Source organism: Patiria miniata, unplaced genomic scaffold, assembly GCF_015706575.1.
Source record: "Patiria miniata isolate m_02_andy unplaced genomic scaffold, ASM1570657v1 HiC_scaffold_3, whole genome shotgun sequence".
In the NCBI taxonomy this organism is placed as follows: Eukaryota; Metazoa; Echinodermata; class Asteroidea; order Valvatida; family Asterinidae; genus Patiria; species Patiria miniata.
In genome coordinates this window covers 28,083,479-28,100,439 of record NW_024037069.1, presented here as the reverse complement: position 1 = coordinate 28,100,439, position 16,961 = coordinate 28,083,479, and the positions used below count along the sequence as shown (strand labels likewise).

General features: G+C 39.7%; 1 protein-coding gene across 1 annotated transcript in view; it reads right to left on the bottom strand.

Moving 5' to 3' along the window:
• Window positions 1–16,883, bottom strand: part of LOC119737919 (KN motif and ankyrin repeat domain-containing protein 1-like) — a 108,457-nt gene extending 91,574 nt beyond the window's left edge. The window contains exons 1-2 of the mRNA XM_038212575.1: window positions 16,797–16,883; window positions 2,727–3,053 (exon numbers count right to left, since the gene is read on the bottom strand). The gene's annotated coding sequence lies outside the window, so the exon portion shown is untranslated. The remainder of the gene's footprint in view (window positions 1–2,726; window positions 3,054–16,796) is intronic.
• Window positions 16,884–16,961: the final 78 nt, after the last annotated feature.

Genomic DNA, 16,961 nt, shown 5'->3' with positions numbered 1-16,961 from the left:
TTCTGTGAAGCTCATGATCAGCCCTTCCCAGCGCCCTGTTTGCAGGGCGGGGGATACGAGCGAATGGGGGCAGACCACTGGGAGAAACATTTAAATGCATTGCTGATGACGCCTGATGCTCACGCGAAGACGCTATATGGTTTTGTGCACATTCAGAATAAAGAAGCCTGGGTTGCCAAATTACATCTAAAAATTGAAGAACCTGTACGTGTGACATTCACACGAGCAAGGTACATTTTTCTAGCATCTCGGTAATTGCTTCTACTTGTAGTCACCACATTAGTCTACAGCTCATCTTAGGGAGGCGACAAGCACAAGTGGACCTGAGCAACGAACACCATCAATCATCGCTCCTGATCAAACATAGAAGGCATCCAGTGACTATCCAGCTCATTCCAATGGTCCGGATCCACTCCTGCGAGTCGTGCGGTATCTCGGGTAACAGAGAGGACATTTCTTGCCAGGTGATATCGCCTGGATGTTTGTTCCTGCATCAGGAAGGCTAACGTGTTTGTGCAGGTCCATATTCCAGACGATTCTAATTACACCCCCGTGGTGTATGAAAGTTAATGAGTTGTGGCTTCAATGGGATCGACGGCCCGTGTACAGTTAATGTTCCAGGTTTTGAGTTAAAGGGAATGTACAACATTTGCTTTTGCTGCAATTTTCAGAAATAAATGGATTTGGAGGATTTGTATGTGATAGCGAATATTGTTACACTGACTTGTTTCACGTTTTTGGTTCGTAGATGCTGGAAAAACCAAGAAAACCTATCATGTTCTTGTAGTCTGGTTCCCTGACCCCACTTAAGATGAAACGGTGCAGATACTATACTTTGGGGAATAGTAAGGTCAGAGAATCAGTCTAGCAGGCTTGTACCCCTATACAGGTGTGTAATCAATTGCAAAGAAAATTCAGAATAACTAAAATTGAAAAATTAGGAACAAATTTTGAAAAAAAAAACAGTTTTCTCCAACGCTGGTCGGCCGACCAGCGGTGGAAAATGCAATTTTTCTTTAAAATGTCAGCACACCAGGAGCCACGACCTGATGCTTTAGGCTGTCATTCCCTAACAATCCAGTGAGGTATTTCATGATAATTTTATCATTTCGTTTCGTGATGTTTTCAAATGTTGTATATTCCCTTTAATGTTCCAGGTTTTGAGTTAAAGGTTCAGTAGATCATTTGCAGCTTTCCAAAAAGTAACTGACGAACTTATTGTTAAAAAGCTTACTTGTTTTTAAAGATAGTAATGGCACTAAACTCCCGGTGAAATCATTCTTTCTGTCATGCAGTCGAGAAAACACTAAAAGAAGGCCATTTCCAAAGATGTGTCAAGTGATGCATTTTTAGAAATCTTAAATAGTAGGGAACATTTTCAATTCGGCAAATCCGTGACTGGGTGCACAACTTTATAAGTTATAAACTCTTTCTAACATTGTTTTATCTTTTGTTATATGAAATTTATAAAGAGATTTTTGTAAAAATAACATGTACTTTATAACTGTTGGCAAGCATTAAATTCCGCATTTAGTTGGTTTGTAGTGTTATATTATATAGTACCGGTACTTGAAAAATAAATTGTAACAGGGACTTGAAAAAAAATATATATATACTGAAAATCCTGCAATTGCACTTTACACCTGCACGTGCCTTTACACGCAAGTGACAAAAGGCAAAATTCTAAGAAAAAGTACAAAAATTGAATTCTCGCCATGGATCACTTGTGCTGAAAGCTGTTTTGACGTCTGCGTTACTATTATTGGTACATACCAGCCACAAAGCTCCCATTGATGATAGCACAAAAAAACACCAACCCAAAAATTCCAACCTCGATTTGTATGAAAGAAAAACATAAAAGAAATTCCTAGTCAAGTCCTATATTGGTTTGAAAAATAATTTGAGTCCAAGGCAAAAAGGAAAAATTAACTGTATTGTCAAAGGTTCGACCATCAGGTTTTTTGATCGAGCAGTTAAAAAAAAATGACTTCGGAATAAAAGGATGTTCTCATTATGATGCCTTTAACCATGTCCTTGGCGACTGTTTATTAAAACAAAATTGTTTTTGGCATTTGCTAAGTCCCTAGGATTATTGTTGATCCCTTGAAGTCGTGTGTTGCAAAACATTTTTACCAAAGTAAAGTCTGTCACGAGCCAATGTGGCCCATCAGACCTGAGTTTATCTCTGGTTTCAATAGCATGAAACGAGAATATTTCTACTCCCCCTGGATTTGATGCTAGTCCATCACAGGTTACTCCCCAGCTATTAAATGCTGGTACCCATTTGTACTCCTGGGTTGAGAGAGGCAAATGGGGGTGAAGTGGCTTGCCCAAGGACACAACATATGGCCAGCAGTTGGATTCGAACCCCTGACCCATTTTTACCAAATTTTTTACCCTTTTTTACCAAAGGTTGGCATTAAATTAAAAGCCCAAAACAGTACCCTACATGTAGCTATACATTTGGAATCAAAGCCAATGGTTTAAAATGGAACGTTTCCATGTATATTTACATATATGTGTACATTGTAATCAAACTAAGTTGTGTGTTTTCTACAGTTTGTTTCCTAATTTTCTCGCATGGAATTCTGCAGGGACAAAAAAGAGTTCATTTTTTTTAAGTTACAAGGGACAGAAAGTTAGTCAAAACAACATTAAGCTTTGATACATTTTCCTAAAAAAAAATATCCACACATCAAACTTGTAATGCTCAGAAATACACTCACCAACGTTGGCAGGGAAGTATCCTGATCTCCAGCTGTCATTCCATGTGCGTCAGACTGCAGACAAGATGGTACAGCCAGCTATTCCCCAACCTGATGTGAACGACATACGGCCTAGCTAGCTGTGTAGGCTATAGTGCCCTCGCTGAAGCATACAGATCCAGCAGTGCACTGTCAGATGCTCAGCCTCACAAGGGTTCATGTGTGTCAACACAAGCTTGCTTGGGTCACTGCATATCACCTGCCTGGTGCATCTGGGGGCTCTCGGCCATGGCGGAGGACCGGGGCCTACCTTAATGACCGATTTCCTGCGATCTGGCCAGGGATTGTCTGGAAGCAAACAAATCAGACAAAATAATGAGTTTACTTTTTCTTTCTGTAAAAGACAGCGTTCATGTTTACACATATGTATACAATTTGTGCATACAGAAAATTGAATAAAACTTCCTTCCTACTTTGGGTCTTTATAAAAGGCTGGAACATTTGCGAGGGTTTAAAACAGTTTTGAAATAGAAATTCTACACCTGGCTGAGTAGTGAAGAAATGGGACCTCAGCAATGCTAATACTGAACAACGAAAACAGGGAGAGGGGAGGAAAATAGTTTTTGTTTCCGTTTTCCTTCGTTTTATGAGGCTGTGGGATGGAGGTTGGGGTGGGGATGGGGGTTGGGGTGGGGAATGGGGTTGGGTAGTGGGGGCGAGAGTTAGGTGGTGGGGATGAGAGTTGGGTGGTGGGAATAGGAGTTGGGTGGTGGGGATTGTGGATGGGGGTGGGTGGTGGGGATGGGGATGGGTGGTGGGGATAGGGTTGGGGTGTGCAGGGAAGGGGGGGGTGGGTGGTGGGGATGGGAGTTGGGTGGTGGGGATGGGAGTTGGATGGTGGGGAAGGGGCTGCCCTTACAGAAATGTCCCATGAGCATCCCATGGGATTCCCATGAGGTCCATGGGACCCCATGGGAAACCCATGGGGTCATCAAGAACACCATGTAAGTTAAAATGATCATCATGGGAAACCCATGGGAACACCATGGAGATTGCATGGACAACATGGGAACACCATGGGGATTTTATGAGCTCCATGGGAACACATAGAGTGCACAAGCCACTCCTATTACGTGGAACAACCCCCATCGGAGTTCCGTGATGTGCTTTACCTATTTGGTGAATAGCACTTAACACACAGGGTTAAAATGTATAGGAAGTTGTTATTGAAAAATACCATGGAGCAATAATTTTTTTGGGAAATGAAAGGAAACCATACATAAGAAAAGCCCATACAAAATTTCCCATGGGAAAAATCCCATGCTACATGGTGTCCAATTCACCATGCAATTCCCATGGGGTCCCATGGGAAAATTTCCCATGGGAATTACATGGGACATTTCTGTAAGGGTGGGCAGTGGGGAAGGGGGTTGGCAATGGGGAAGGGGGTTGGGCAGTGGGGATGGGGATTGGGTGGTGGGGATGGGAGTGAGGGTTAACTGGTGGCAGATTATCAGATGGTTGCACTGTTGCAAAATAACTATACTGTCTTTTATGTACAGGATAATGTTGATCATGTTACCTTAACCCCGTGGAAATCACTACGATGAAAGTTCATTGCGACTCCTTCAAAGTATAGCAAGTTCCAAGACCTTGGCACTATTTCTTTCTGAAAACTCCACCAATGATCCCATCAATATCACTGGATCAACACTAACAAGATTCGACTCCAGCCAGACTGACCCAAATTTCTGAACACAAAAACTCAACAGGCACTCGATCCATCATCTGGATGGCTGAGGCATTCTGTAGCCTATATTACAGCCATCAACAGGTCACTGCCAAATCCACCCTATGGTGGTCAAGCGATACTTGTGTCGCCATGAACCGGAAACCTGACCTCAATATGGACAGGCAACAGCCTCCAGATTCTGAGAATTCAGTGGTCACTTTGTCGACTCGTACTTTGCTACAGTCTGATTGGTTAAGCTTGTACAGTAAGCACAGGCTCAGTGAGTTGTACCTTCCAAAGACACGAGGAAACTGTTCTCACTACTATCTGATGATGATCTACCAAAAAGTTCACTCTCTGAATTGAATAGAAGATTATATGTGATGAACAGAACAAATCAGGTAGTTAACATGTAATTCATTCTTTACCTCAATAAATAAAGAATTCAATCAATAAAATTGACTTCACATGTACAGTCTGTGTTGATCAACATCATGGAGTTATAAGTTACACATGTGTTTTTTTCTTATTCACTTCAAACTACATTTACTGACAGTTTAGTAACCTCTCAATTAAGATATTCCACACCTACAATCCCGGCCAAAATGGTTGGGACACATAACCTTAGCCTCCAACAGTCACCAACTCCCCCGCACCCCCGGTCAATGTTGTTCTCTTCAGCGGATGGAGCACACACCGCGCAATGAGAGACAACATTGAGCGGGGGCTGGGGGGTTGGGGGCCCAGCGAGATTTGGCCAGGATTGTAGGTGGCATCACAGAGGTCTAGTACATGTAACACAACACAAGATCAGGGCTCCGTGAACTGCTTTTTTCATACATCAGAACTCCAGTTCTTCCAAACATTATTCTTATGGGTTTGCCCCACTGACAAGAAAAGCACACTTGGGATTAATTAACCCTTCTGACAGCTCAACTAATGAATCAGTATCACATTCATGATTGCACCATGCATCAAAAAAATCACAGGTGCATTTTTACTTGCAATGTACATGTACATGTAATCTTCCCGAATCCAGCCAAACTCTCAGCAACAATCAAAAAGCAAACTTTTTTTATTGTATTTAAAAATACACTTTGGCATTCAAGCCCAACAAATGAGAAAAAAAGCTGAGTTGTAGAATTTAACTAATTTTGAATGAATGCAAAATGCAAGAGTTCTGATTTCATTCACCAATAGTTATAAATATAATGCACTAACAAAAGAAATGGCACCATTGACAGAAAATCCTACCAAAACCTCAATGAAATTGACCTCATAACGTTGAAACAAATCTTGACACTTAACAACTGAGAAATATCAAAATGGTGCACGTGCCTTACCAGAAATTAGTTGGAAAAGTTCTGGATTCTACCAGCACAAAACTACATGTACCAAATGCACTACATTGTAGGTTATTATTAACCACGCGTAATCCGATTAATCTGGATCAAAGGATGCAGTTATATGCTAATTACATGGGCTCAAAGGGATAATCCAGCAACAAATCACCCACTGTGGATCCCTCTCCAATTCACACCTATCAGATCAGTAATCCTCTTATTCAATGTGCAATCAATGAGAAAGGTAGATCACTCTTGTGACCAGTGAAGCACGAACGGGCCCCAGCCATACAGTAAATAATACCTTTCTCCACAGTGGGGCCAGATGCTCCTTGATATATTTAGAAATGGTGTGGGCAGAAAATCCTTGCTCTATTGTCTGACAAGATGTACGGTAGGGATGTGCTTTGTGGAGGCCAGTGCAGAAGATTTTCTAAGATTTCATCTTACACTCTGCATGTAGCGAAACTGTACAAAGATATTCATGTAGAGAAGGACTAAAGGAACATCACAAGAACAGGGTCTACTCGATGTTCCCCAAAACTTATGTTCCCCAAAACTTATGTTCCCCAATACTGATGTTCCCCGAAATTCTTAGGATTAGGGTTAGGGTTTGGGTGAGGGTTAGGGTAAGGATTTCGGGGAACATCGGTATTGGGGAACGTAATTGGGGAACGTAGGTATTGGGGAACATAGGTATGCACCCCACAAGAACTTTACAAAAGGACAGTGTTTTATTCGAGTCCATCACAAGTCCTTTCATAAAGCCATAGGCCTAAGTAACTGGATGAACCATGACAAAGGGATGCTGTTCATTTCAATAGCTGGTGACTTGACTTGAGTTGAGACTGAAAGACTTGTGATGGACTCGTGATGGACTTGCAGGGACCTGACTACAACACTACAAAAGGGGTCAAAAACCTATACATTTAGGGTCCAAAGTGTGACATATTCCTTTCCCTGTTACCTTGGGAGTATCATTAAGAATGACTTCAAACAATTTTTGGGGGTATTTGTTGGGTAGGTAGTTTGTTATTCATAAACACTCTTGGAGGTACTACACTACAGAACACATCCAGAATTACATAATACAACAGGGACAGGAAAAAAGTGGACCCCAAACTTATTGAATGAATTGTCTGTTTAAACATTTTCTTTTAGCAAGAGACTTACACCAAAAAACAACTGCATATACTTCTTCATTAAATATAGTTTTAAAAAGTATCCACTTACAATTGGCACTTTCCACGCAAAATGTGTAAGAAGAGTGAAAACTACAAGCTAAGAGAAACAAGTACACTGTAAGTGCTTCCCAATGGCAACTTCCTCGAACCCATGTACCGGTATAGTAGTAAGACTAATGCATAGCCACTTCTTTTTCATTCACAATGAGCAGCCAAACCAAGAACATCAGGTGAAGAGCCTACACCCGAAGCGCATCACTGACCCATGACAGAAGGATTAAGATCCTATCATCCTCTGATCCAAGGCTGGGTGTGTAAGGAAAGATTACGTCTGCTCTAGCATGAAATGGACTTCACCACCCCGGATATGTACAAACCATAGTAGCTAGGATGCATAGGCCCTATACTGAAGCTTAATTCTTTGGAAGGGGGGGGGGGAGGAGGGTGTGGGGGTGTTTATCTCCCCCCCTGCTTGGAGTAACAGTTGTTTGTTGAGCAACTCTTGAGAAAGTAGTGTTTAAATAGGAGCAAAAAAGAAGTCTAGAAAGTATTAACTGTGACTTCTTGGAAATGTTGGAAATACAGCCCTATTCTTGACCTAATGCAAAATACCTGATACAAATCTTCTCGTGAAGGCTTTGGCACAGAGGCAGGCTATTAAGACATCAAATACAGTACAAAATGCAAACAAAGTCATGCCAAATTCAAATTGTCCAACATGTCCATTCATGAAACTTGAGGTACATAATACTGTTACTGAACTATTGGACTGGTTGTTTCATACTTGCCCAAACGAGATAATGATGCATGTATGTGTTCAATACATTTTCACTCTTTTTTTGCAATGGTTACACAGACTGTATGCATTTATCATTAAAACATTTATCAAGCATAATTCAGAAACTATTCAATATATAGGCCTAAATCAGCTCTTTTACTGCCAATCTATCCCCACAAAAAGGTCCCTGAAACAGTTTTATCTGCACGATCCATTAATGGAGACAAAAATCATCTTTTACCAGCGAATCCTCATCAATACAGACACGACACCACCAACTGCTCCAGCCAAATTCTTCCCCGAACGACCTTCCACACAAAAGCAGATCTACACAATCGTGAGCTCTCTTATAATGCTGCAGGGCCGTCTTACGTCCGTCCGTTCTGCCCAATCACGGAATGAAAACCTCCCCGCAGCCGGTTTGAAGAGCCGAGTAACTCTTAGTCATCAGTGTTTGGCTAGGCCCCGGACCAGCTTGCAAGGTTTGCCGAGTGAAGCGTGCAGGATTCTCGGGCGGCATGGGGCTGGGGGAAAATCATTGGCATAATTGCCGATGACGAATGATATTGTGTAATGGAAATCAGCCCCAGCTCCCAACGGGCATGGAAAGAGGAATTTTCAATTATAATATTTTGGATTCCGAATAAACATTGTGACAAAAAAATTGAAGACTGAAATCCGCATATTTTTTTCTCAAAGCTTTACACTGATTGAAGTTTATAATGTTAATTAAACTTGCTAGCCTAAGATTTGGAAGGTCTGCTTCACATACATGTACATGGTCTTTTGCATATTTGTTATTTCCAATTGTAAAATTGAAATTCGATTCTGGTCAGATTTTTACTCAAAATGCAGAATATTTTTATCAAACTTGATTTTCTCCATACATGAGTGGGGTTGAATGTCACCATGGTAAGGCCATTCAACATTGATTAGGATTTAGGTTTTCATCACTCACTTTTCATCACTTCTTCACAAAGTGAATTGAGGGCACAACGTCATATAAACCTAAAAGAAGACACAACAAACATGAAAACTACTTAATATTAAGTACCAGTCAGCTGTTTAATGACCTACCGGGTAGGGTTTGTGTCTAGAATGTAGAAAGGGTAATGAACCTCACAGCTTATAGCAGACTAGGTTTACAGTTGACTGAGTGTTCAAACAAACAATGCAACAATTGGCCTACCCTTGCCAACTAAATGTCAAACTTTGAACATTAAAAACTTTACGACCACCAGTACTGTACAACATGCACACTCTCGTATCCATACCACATCAACTTGTCATGGTTCTTGACTCTAGTATACGATGACAAATGCATTAGCACTCGCACGATGTGCTCAGTATGTCTTGCACAATGTTTGCGTGCAAATCAGTGCGACCGTACCTGTGGATTTGGTGAGAAACTTGTCTGGAAAATACACTTTGAGAAAAATGTACACACTTTCAGAAAAAATATAAAATATAAAAAAAAATGGGGCGGGAGTGAAAATCGAGGCGGGCGGTGATGAAAACCTAAAAATCAACAATGATTGGCCTAATGTATCATTAAAAGAAAGATACAACATTTGCAAACATCAAAAAACGAAATGATCAAATTATAACGACATATGTTAATAGATCGTTAGTGAATGACAGTCTAAAGCATCCTGTTAAATGTTGGCTCCTGGTGTGCTGACATTTTCAAGAAAACTTGTATTTTTTTTCAATGCTGGTCGGCCGACCATCGTTGGAGAAAACTGAAAAGTGCCCCTATGTTTTCATATTTAGTTATTCCGCATTTTCTATGCAATTGATTACACATCTGTGAAGGGGTACAAGCCTGCTATACTGATTCTCTGACCTAACAAATCCTCCTAAGTCTATAAATTGCATCTTAAGTGGGGTCAGGGAACCAGACTACAAGAACATGGTTGGTTTTCTTAGATTTTCCAGCATCTCCGGTCCCAAAAAGTGAAGCAAGCCAGTTTTTAACAATATTTTCTATAGCATACTAATCCTCAAAATCCATTTATTTCTGAAAATTGCAGCAAAAGCAAATGTTGTAAACATTCATCTCTGAGCACTATATATATTGTAGCTCTTTATAAAGCACACATTACATGATATCAAGACTTTGCTGAAATTCTTCTGAACACAAATCAAAAGGAAAATAGCCCTTGACTGTTATGACCATTTAAGGATAGTAGGCCCTACCCCTTCCAGGAGTATAAAATTCAATCTGTCCCACCAATGCACACAGAGTGAATAAAAGATGCAAACATTTCAAGACCCAAAGTGCCCGAAGGCTGTGTGATTAATACTGAATGCACTTTGCAGTTCATGTGAGCATGACATATGCCTCGAGTGTTCTCTACTCGCAAACTCCGGGATGATTTAATGGAGAATATCGTGGAGATGACACGGCAAATGTTGTGCACACACACGTGCATCTGGAGTTCTAACACCCAGTGCTTAACCTACATTCTTTGAACTCAATGGTGAGGTTCTCCAGTGCATTGATGAAATTGTTTTGCTTCTAGTTACAGTCTGTGTCGGTTCCATTTAAAGGGAATATACATCATTTGCTTTTGCTGTAATTTTCAGAAATGGATGGAATTGGGGGGTTGGAAATATAAAGCAAATATAGTTACACTGACTTTTTGGAGGTTTTGGGTTCGAAAATGCTATAAAAACCAAGAAAAATGATCATATTCCTGTAGTCTGGTTCCCTGACTCCATATAAGAAGAAACACAGCAGTTTACATACATTGGGGAATTGTAAGGTCAGGGAACCAGTCTAGCTGGCTCGTACCCGTTCATAGGTTTGTAATCGATTGCAAACAAGTGCAATGGTCAATTGGGGCCAGTATTTGAAAAAAAGCCAGTTGTTTCCAACGCTGATCGGCCGATCAGCGTTGGAAATTGATACAAAAATACCACTTTTCTTGAAAATGACAGTATACCAGGTGCCATAATTTTACAGGATGCTTTAGACTGTCATTTACCAACATCCTATTAAGGTATTTCGCAAAAACTTGGTAGTTTTATTTTTCGATGTTTGCAAATGTTGTATATTCCCTTTAAGATGTACTCTGTATTGGTGAGACATTAAGTGTTCCGATCATTTATTAACCAAACAAATTGAATTTCCAGCCGATCGGTCTCATTACCTGACTAGGATTAGATGCCTGACATAAAATGTAAATTGACGGAGGCGGGGAGGGAAAGAGTTCTCTTAATCATAGGCAAAAGACCCCCCCCCCCTTCTCCCAAAAAAAATGTGTAATGTTCCTTCAAAAAAGGGAGTGAAATAAGTCAATGTTGAAAGGTTTGTAGGTTTCTAAGTTACATGTTGTGATAGCTGGGCCTGCCCATGTTCGCTTTAGTAGCTAGGCCTGTTAAAGGGAATGTACAACATTTGCTTTTGCTGCAATTTTTAGAAATAATGGATTTGGAGGATCAGTATGTTATAGCAACTATTGTTTAACTGACATTTTCACTTTTTGGGCTTGTAGATGCTGGAAAAACCAAACGTTAATCGGCCGACCAGCGTTGGAAAAATACAACTTTTCTTGAAAATGTCAGCACACCAGGAGCCATGATTTTACAGGATGCTTTTGACTGTCATTCCCTAACAATCCAGTAAGGTATTTTGTGATAATATGGTAATTTCGTTTTTTGATTTTTGCAAATGTTGTATCTTCCCTTTAAGCCTGGAATGTTGTAGATGAGAAATCAAAGTATGCATCGAACCATTGGATTGTCTTTGTTTACAAATTGTGAACAATTAACACATGCAGCAAACCGGTAGCCTCAACAACAATTAATTAATAACATAAAAATATGTGGCTTTTTTTTTTAAATGGTTGATGGTACTCATCATGGAAGTTTTATTACATAATTTTGCAAAACTCTGCTAACTGAAGGATACTTTAGAAAATGTTCTTTTCTCATACAACAAGATGTTGGACTTGTGCACATACCTTGCTTTCAGATTTGTCTTTCAGATTTGATCATCAAGGAAAGTTTTATAAGATGGAATTTTTTGCGTCGGGGTGATATAAATCAAGTTAGGTTTTGCCCTTCACCGACGTTTAAACACTGTATACTCAGTGTGTTACCTACCTCCAATGTTGAGTAATGTACAAGGAAAGTCTATTGATACTCATCCGATTCATGGGTTTGTTAACTTTGTTTCTACAAATACATTGTACTGCATAATATCCTACTCAATCACATTCATCCCTATTAACAGGGGCAGTGGCATTTGAGTACGAACACACTGAACTGAATGCCGAGTCCAAAGTTCAGCGGGATATTATGGCAAGTCTCCTTTGTTCCATGGAGTCAATATACACACTAAAAAACGGAAGCCTCTTGGTCCGATTGTCGAGTAATGTACAAATTGGCTTCCATTTACTGGCTTAGATGAACATCTGTAATCACAGAGATTATAATTATCATTTGTCAACTGATTTGCATGATCTGCAACCATGCCAACTACAGCCTGTGTCAATAAAAACGCAGGATTCAAAGCGATTTTTTTTCTGAGAAAATTATGCTACTGGTGTGCCTAATTTGATAAGGATTTGATTGTCCATAATTTCATCTTTGACAAGATTTTTGTTTGGTGGGATTTGGACCTTTGGTTCAAAAGTTATGACAAGTTTTGTGAAGCCCTTCTGAAGCGGGTTGGTCTGATTCAATGACCTTAACACAAAGACCAGTTACCGGTATGTACAATGCAGGTATGCATTGAAGACAATTAAACCAGAACAAAACTTTCTTTGAAACAACTGATGATAAGTATCACTTAAATTTAATAACTGGACTATCATTGTTTCAAAGCATCATGAATTATTGACTAATAACATTGATTGTGGACTAAAGGATTATGTAAGCCTAATCCTGCCACACATGTCCTTCTTTGTGATCCACAAATACTTTCACCTGTACTGAATTCAAACCTTTCATTAGGTATGTGTGATTTCACAAATCAGACCAGCTTGGAATTTATAACCCTTCTTCAATGTACTCTATCTCTGGACAGGATTGTCCAAATGAGACGGGATAAAAAGCATAGTGAAGAGAAGGAAAGGTACTTTGAAAAGAGGGTTAACATTATGATGAATAGGGGTGGTTTATATTCTTAATATTTTTGTTTCTAATCCTGCGTTTTTATTGACACACGCTGTATACTACCTCTGACAATACTTGTTTGCACAGAGCTTGTATGTGACATTACTTCTTTTTTTTAATCGCCTTTAGGTTTTCATTTGCCCATCGTAAATTACGCATCTTTTCCCAAATTCCCAGAGCTGCTAGGCAGGTAATGTTGCAAAGCAACTCATGTGTACTAAGTGTACTAATCAAAAGTTAGTTGGCAACCAGTCATAATTGATGTACAATTAAACAGAGATTTTCAACCCGGGTTGAAATTCTTGCCAGGGTTGAAACAGTATATAGTAACTGAGCATGATAAGCTTGATTTGCATGAAACAAGTGTGAAACGATGTGGGGTTGAACGCAGGGTTGAAAAATTAAAAAACTCAACCCGGGGTGGCACTGGGTTTGCCCAGGGTTGAGTTCAACCTGGGTTGAGAGGCTCTAGTGTGATTGGCTCTTATGCAAAGCAAATCTAGGGATGATTATCACCATCCATCATGCACTTGCAAATTGTGTCACTAGGTTAGTCTGTACATGAGAGCACAATGTCTGATTGCACTTTCATGTACATGACCATTAAGTCAATAAAAGTGGTAAAGAAACCAAACCATAGGAGGCAATCCGTTAAAAAAAAAACTGCACAATAAAAAGGATGTGAGGGATCAACGAGGAATTTTCATGACCGCAATAAAACATCCTGTAAAAACGGGACGATAAATATTTTCATTTGATCTCCCAGTGCACCCCCGCATTTGTGTAAATTTCTCAAATTTACGAGAGTGGCCCCTCCAAACACATACTCAGATGGCTAGTGTAAAGTGAACAGCTCATTAAAGGGGTGACCCAGACACAGATTATTCTCACCATAAAGGAACAACAAAATCAGAATCGAATAAAGAGCTACATACATGTATACATGTAGTATACATTGTACTAACTGTATGTCATTATAGGCTAAATTAACACATGTATACATGTATGCTTCAGGCTTTTGCCATGACATTGAAAAAAGGACTAAAACCTTATGCTACATTTAACTTACGGCACACAAATTAATATCTTACCAAAAGAAGAAATTCTCAAGTAGTCTATAAAAATGAACATCCCCTGATACAGAATTCAATCTTTTGTATAAGCATATATATACCAACAAAACTGGGGGAAAAATTACTCAAAACAGGCAGCCAGTACTCCGGTGATCACTTCTCTTGCTGTAACCATTAGTTCATAAGAAAAAAACTAAATTTAACAACAAACACAGAGGCCAAATAAGTGCTACAGTAGCAGGAAAAAAATCACGCCCAGAACAGAAATTCTGTGTAGCTCACGAGACGGCTCCTTCAAAGACAAAGAAATACCGCCCAGATTCAGGCATAAATTGTAAATGAAGTTTCTCTCCCATGTGGGGAGGTTGTGTCAAAACAAGGCATTTTTTTCCCGCAATAATTCACAGCTTGGCAGTTGGGTATGAGGCACCGCCGTTGACACTCGGGCACCTTGCATTCTTAGTCATCACGTGGAGGACAACGAGTGTCTGTGGAATCAGTGGAGGCCGATAAATTGCCGTCTTTGAAAAGATACCTCCACCAGTGAAAAATTAATGAGATACGCATTTTGATGACGGCTGTTTTGACGGGCAGGATGAAATATGTACATGGTCTACTGCTGACTCACTGTATGCAAAAATTGTTGCATGGAGCATGGATGTACATTTTTGTCATGGGTATTAATTCCAGCGTTATGTAATGTCTATTACAGAGATTAAGAGCTCAGTGAATGAACCTGAAAATGTATTTTTCAAATATTATTAATCCATCATCTAGTTATAGTCAAGGAGATTACAGACTAGAAGTTTAGGATCATTTATCCGAATAATTAACTAGATATCATGGTTAATTGGCTCTGTTGTGGACATTATACACTTCCTTTCATTCAACACCGGAATTGCCCTTATGCAGGCCGAAATCCACACATTTATGAAGAGAATTAATCTTCCAAATATTTTATGGAAGATTATTGTTCACACCAGGTGTGCAGAGGCCACAACTGAATCCCTTAGTGATTTCAGCTCACTACAGTCAGGATCCAGGAAGAAAACAAACATTTCAGCTTTTTTTTACCCAATGTCCAAAATCTAAAAAGTTTTCCATATCGTGGTAATCAAAAATATTAATTTTTGTCCCCAAAATCTAACTTCATGAAATTAAGTCAAATGTTCACACAAGGTGTGCGTAGAGGCCAGAAATGAAGCCTCAAAGGTTCAGCTCAATACAGTCAGGATCCAGGGAGAAAACAAACATTTAAGGATTTTTAGCAAATGGCACAAATCTAAAAAGTTTTCCATATCCGCGGTCATCAAAAATCTTTATTTTTGGCCCAAAAATCCAATTTCACAAAATTAAGTCAAATGTTCACACAAGGTGCGAGTATAGAGGCCAGAAATGAAGCCTCGAAGGGATTTCAGCTCACAACAGTCAAGATCCAGGGAGAAAACAAACATGAAGGTTTTTTACCCAATGTCCCAAATGTAATTTTTTTCCCCATATCCATGGTCATCACGGATTAAGTTAAAGTTCACACAAGGTGCATAGCGGCCAGTAATGAATCCCCTCAAGATTTCAATTCGCTTGATTTATTAAGTTAACACTTATAACTTACTTATTTGGGGTTTTTTTTGTTTTTTTTCTCTCAAAAATGAGTATACAAATATGGGTAATCGTGTAGTTTAGGAAATCGTGTATTTCGTGTAATTTCCAGGTTCGTTTGCACACGTTAGCGTATCTAAATTCCAACACGAAATTACACGAAAAATAGACGTCTGAAAAAGGGGGGGGGGAATACTTTTCTATCGATTTAAAGAGGGTGAGTGTGCTTAAATAAAGTAAATAAACTACAAACAAATTCTAAATGTGAAAATAAAAACTTGACAAAGTTCTACATTTTTGGGTACATGTTCCAAGTGTGGCCTTTATTTACGGAGGTAGTCCAGTAAGTAACTTGGCCACATTTATGGGGCTAATTTAGAACGAACTTGTAAAAACATAACACTGCGTCGTAAACATAACGACTGCTCACTTTTGTTACGCGCCAACCACGGCAATGGTGCCAACTATTTAGTTGGGCAGTCCCGAGTATTTGTTGGGGCAGTGTTGAGGAATTGCTCAACTATTGCTAAGGCCAAAAAAAAAAAATATTCGGTCTCTGGTCAGGCCAAAGTTCCGGAATTGACGCGGCCACGCGGCATTTTTTTTTCTTTTTTTTTCTTTTTTTTTTCTTCAAGCTTGGATTGTACAGACAAGGTGGGTACTATCACTACTATTTTGCTTTTTTGGTGTCCTCATGTACATTGGTGTCCTCCATAATTTGCCTTGGTGCTTTCGATCATTTGCCTTGGTGCAATTTCCCATTCCTTGGTGCTCTTTGGTAAAAAAAAATGAAGAGGTGCGGAAATAGAGGGCGCTGTTGGAGCTACCGCGGAACATTTTGGAAAAAAAAAAGATCGACGCGCATGATTAAAATCGACGCGCGCGCTGACCAGAGACCGACTTATTATTTTTTTTGGCCTAAGACTTCCCAACAAAAACTTGGGACGGTGCCATAGTTGGGGCGTAATAACAGTAGTCAGTACGTACAAATGTACATGTAGGCCTACACGCAATCACTCAGTACCAGCAGTACCATACACCACACTACATGCCACGCCATGCCACACACATAATCCCCTCGGTGACAACATAACATACAGTGCATGTGCAGGCAAAGCAAAGTCATCAAAATTAACGCAACGCGTTATGGTCCGCGTTTTCTATCTGCAAACATGTCAACTCTGGAATGCAGATTTACGATTATATTAACGAAAACAAACTAAGTTTAACGATAAAACAATTTAGGATGTTATGTTACCAATATTCCGTCACGAAATGGTGAATTTTTGAAAGATTTCCCAGCACCTCGCAGCTCGACTCTCACACGTGGCGCGCCACCAGCTCATCGATCTTGGTGTTTATGTTCAATATTCATGACCTTACCACAAAGTATCTGATTGGCCAACTAACTTATAAATATGTA